The sequence below is a fragment of the Mus pahari genome, chromosome 19 (assembly GCF_900095145.1).
Source record: "Mus pahari chromosome 19, PAHARI_EIJ_v1.1, whole genome shotgun sequence".
NCBI classification, from domain to species: Eukaryota; Metazoa; Chordata; class Mammalia; order Rodentia; family Muridae; genus Mus; species Mus pahari.
In genome coordinates, this window is record NC_034608.1 from 9,885,672 (window position 1) to 9,890,212 (window position 4,541).

Sequence of the window (4,541 nt, forward strand, 5' to 3'; positions counted from 1 at the left end):
TAATCGGCCATCACTGGGAAGAGAGGTCCCTTGGTCTTGCAAACTTTATATGACCCAGCACAAGGGAACGCCTGGGCCAAGTAGTGGGAGTGGGTGGGTAAGGGAACAGGGGTGGGGGGGTATAGGGGTCTTTTGGGATAGCATTTGAAATGTAAATAAAGAAAATAATAATAAAAAAATAAAAAAAAGAATATCAGGTGTGAATTTCCTCTATTGAGAACTTAAATTCAGTTGGACAGCAGTTGGTTACCTTTAAAGCAGACATATCCCTGTTGCACCCTTGGGTATTTATTTTTGTGAAGGAATTTCCTTTTTATTTCCACTTAAACTCCCTCTCCTTCCTTGTGTTCCAGTCTGTGAATGGCTAATGCTTGAATTTGAGGGTATGTTTCCAGTGGGAGAAGGGTAGAGGAAATCTCATAGTATACAAAAACAACACCTGAATCTCTTCATGGTTGAGAATTCTGTCCTTTTTCATGGGGTGCTTCATGTTTTGTATGCCTTGATGCTCCTCACTTGCTGTTTGCAGAGAAGTGCAGGATACAGCACTGCAGAGGAAGGCACCTGGAGATGGCAGAAGCTCGTTCAGGCAATGCTCTTTCAATTTCCAGGAGCCTCAAGGATGCAACCCACTTCTGAGGACATGGTTCTGTGGCTGCCTGTGGCAGACAAGGTATGAAGAAAGCCCATTCTGCCCTTGGCTGTCAGGAAAGCACTGTGCTCTAAGGGCATGTGGTCCGGGAACAGACTGGGCTCCTGTGTAGTGGCACAGTGAGTAGTGGCACCACTTGAGAACAAGCATAGGAGGCATGCATGGCTAGGTTCCACAGAGACAGATCAGGGCCTAGATAGATTACAGTGTCATCAGGAAGAGTGTAGATCATTACAATGGTTGCTGATTTGGCATCAAAGATGTGGTACTGTCAAGGCCACAACGGCTGAAAGTGGCACCAACATGCTGCAGGCAGAGAAGAGGGTGCCAACATGTGTGTGAACAGAGGACGATCTGTGAGTGCCTTAGCCAAGAGTTCACAGCTTCACAGGAAGGCCACTGTGTCTGGCGAGCCTCTCTTGGGACAGTGTCTCCCATGGAGTCTTTGAGGCACTTACACAGCGTGTTTCTGTGACCACTCCCTTGCTAGCCTTTCTCTCTGTCACCCTTGTCGGTACGGGCTATTTCTGGCACAATCTTGGGCCATCAGAGTTGGGGTTTGCAGAGCAGAGAGCAGATGGACTAGAGACCTAGGAAGAGAAGAAATGGTCAGTCAGCTGAGGCCTGAGGTTTTGGATTCCTTGTGGGCCCAGTGAACCTCCTGAAGTACAATTTCTGCTTCCCTTAACACTCCAATTTAAGGATTCTGATCAAGTCACGGTAATATTTGATTTTAAAATACCAGCAGGAAACACATTACAGCGATTTCTTAACTTACTGTTCTAGGACACCTCCTTCCTCTGTGTGGTTCTGACTTTTACTTCTCTCCTTCACTGAAACCCCTGTGGTCTTAGCTCTCCCACTCTTCCAAACCCCCCGTGTGGGCCCACTACACACATCTTTAGTGGCCCAGAAGACTTTGATTACTGGCAAGAAAACATGAATTGAGAATGCTGAAGTTAGATCCTCTGAACCAGGACTGCTCGGCAATGACATCCCTCCACTCCATGCTTCTGTGCTCTCCTTTGTTGGAGACCATGTCAGAGGACTTGGACAAAGGAAGTGATTTACCAGGGCTTGCTGAGCAACACATGAGACATTGAAAACGGTATTTGTGCTTTTCCCTAAATCCACCCTGACCCAAAACAAACTGGCTTCAGTGAGCCCAATGTTCTGACCACCATTTCCTACAGGGAAAGCTACCCATGGGAAGGGCAGGTTCCATTAACAAAGGCACTCAAGTCTCCTAATGTTCTGAAACCTGTCATTCCAGGGCTGTGGACATCCCTCCACACCACTCAGGGCTGCCTGTTCTTCCTCAAGTGCCCTTGCTGCTATTCACCTTTCCTCTGCCTTTTCTGACTCCTTGCCTAAGATGGCACTGAACTTGGAAGCTGGCAGATTCTGATGGCTGCCACTGCCTTTCCTGAGCAGTGGGAAAGATATGGCTGCCTACCTAAGGTATAATCCAGAAAAGAGCCAGTTTGGCAGACTATTGACCTCTTTCCTAGCTGTGTCACCCTGATAGAGTACACCGTGACCCATACACAACAGTGGTTCTTTCCTTCTGGATTTACCATATCCTCCCCTGTGGGCCTTTTCTACCATTCCAAAGCATATCCTGCTGTTGTCCCAATGCCCAGCATCTTCTGCTCCACTTCCCTGGGAATGAGTGGCTTGTCCCACCCACCCTTACCCATACTCAACCTTATTTCCAGAGACTAAGAATTCAGTTCAGCTAGCCACACCTGTTTGTGTGTGATGTTTGTTTCAAACATCCTGAGCATTACTTATCAGTCCTCCTCCCCTTACATTATCCTCCTTCTCCTCTAAGTTAAAGTCCCCCAGCACTCCCTCCATTTTCCTCCTCAGTAGCTGTGTCCCACCACTTCTCCCTGATGACCTTCCTCACCTTCCGTCAGCACCATGACAACATTCTATTCTTCTGAATTTTTCAGTTTCTTCAGGTCAGGAGGCCACATCTGAAGATCTGAGCAAAGATCCACAAATAAGAGAGAGCACACAGCATTTGTGTTTCTGGGTCTAGATTAACTTGCTCAATATAGTATTTTCCAGTTCTACCTACTTACTCCCATTGTCAAGTTTTTTTTTTTTAATTAGCTGATTAGAATTCTATTATGTATGTGCCACATTTTCAGTATCCACTCATCAGTTAAAGGACATATAGGTTTCTTCCATTTTCTACATGTTTTGAATATAACAACAGTGAGCATGGCTGAGTATCTTTGTAGTAGGATATTGAGTCCTTTGGGTATATGCCATGAAGTTGTTAGGTAGGTTATGTGGTAGATTTATTTTTAGCTCTCTGTTCTGTTTTCTTCTTTAGTTAATTAATTTATCTATTTACTTTACATCCAGAACACTTTCCCCTCCTAATATTCCTTCCACCATACCCTCCTCTCTTTCTCTTTCAGAAAACAGGAGGTCTCCCATAGGTATCTACTGACCTTGATATATCAAGTTGCAGCAAGACTAGGGACATCTTCTCTTACTGAGGCTAAATGAGGCAGCCCAGTTAGGGGAAAGGATTGCAAAGGCATGCAAAAGAATCAGAGAGAGGGCAGAAGCCAGGCAGCTGATACGGCGGCCGGCAGGATGGTGCTGGATAGCGTGGCCTGCATCTTGAAGGTACAGCTGTCAGCCTACCTCAAGCATTACCGTTCCCGACAGCATTACCCAGTTTGCTCACCTCACAGATTCAAACTGGGTCCGTTTACTGCCCTTTCTTTGGGGCACCTTCCTGTGCTTCTGGGCTTCCTCGCAGTGTGCCCATTCTTCACAAAAGAAGAAGCAACAGAAGGACAGCTTGATCAATCTTAAGATACAAAAGGAAAATCCCAAGAAAAAGATAATGAAGATCTGAGTCTTATTGTAGGTCCAAGACATTTCCTGCCTGTGATGGATCCCATAATAAGCATAATGAATTGACAGGCGATAACGTGGGCCCTCTCATCCTGAAGTAGAAAGTATAGCAGTAGCCATTTAAGATAAAATTCTGACATAATATTTCCACATTTGTTGTGCACAGAAAAATCTTTGGAAGTTTTAAGTATCAGTACTGGTTGAATAATTATTTCTGCAAGTTATTTTCTTGCTACACGACTGCTTAAATTTGGTAGTTTATATAGTCAGTCATTTGTATAGAAGTCAAATGGTCAAGTCTCATCCTGAAATCAAGTTTAATGTGTCTTTCAACAATAAAGTCATCACTTCAGATTTTAATTAATTGGGAATTTAAAGTTTCACTGTGGGCTAAAAGCTATTTCTTTGTATATCAGTTATTTCCATAGAATATATAGGTTTTTTTTGGATTTCTGATCTCTGTATTTATTGAACAGCATTGAACAATATTAAAGCTATCCAGTTATCTTAGCTTGTAAAAGTTAATTACACTGGGAGCCCAAAGCATAGTAAGATTGATTACATTGCTGTTTTCTGTCAAGGTCAGTTAATTCTAAGCAGGTCTAATACATTGTGTGTAAACAGAATGAGTACATAGTTCTTTTTTTTTAATTTAATTTATTTTATTTTTTATTATTTTCTTTATTTACATTTCAAATGCTATCCCAAAAGTTTCCTATACCCCTCCCCCCACCTCTACTCCCCTACCCTCCCACTCCTCCTTTGTTCTGTTAAATGTATCTTTATATTATCTTGTTTTGCTCATTTGAAGTCATTTGCCATTTTTTGGCCTTTTGTGAAACTCTGCTGCTTTGGGAAGAATTATGAAAAATGATTGTCATCATGAATAATTTGAAGCAGTAAAACTCCTTGTTTTATAGAGATATTTTTTAAATTTTTTATTATTATTTTCTTTATTTACATTTCAAATGCTATCCCGAAAGTTCCCTATTCCCCCCCCCCCCCC

The 4,541-nt window shown here is 42.9% G+C and overlaps 1 pseudogene; it reads left to right on the top strand.

Moving 5' to 3' along the window:
* Positions 1–3,268: 3,268 nt before the first annotated feature.
* LOC110337162 lies at positions 3,269–3,636 on the top strand (annotated as a pseudogene).
* The last annotated feature ends 905 nt before the right edge of the window (positions 3,637–4,541 follow it).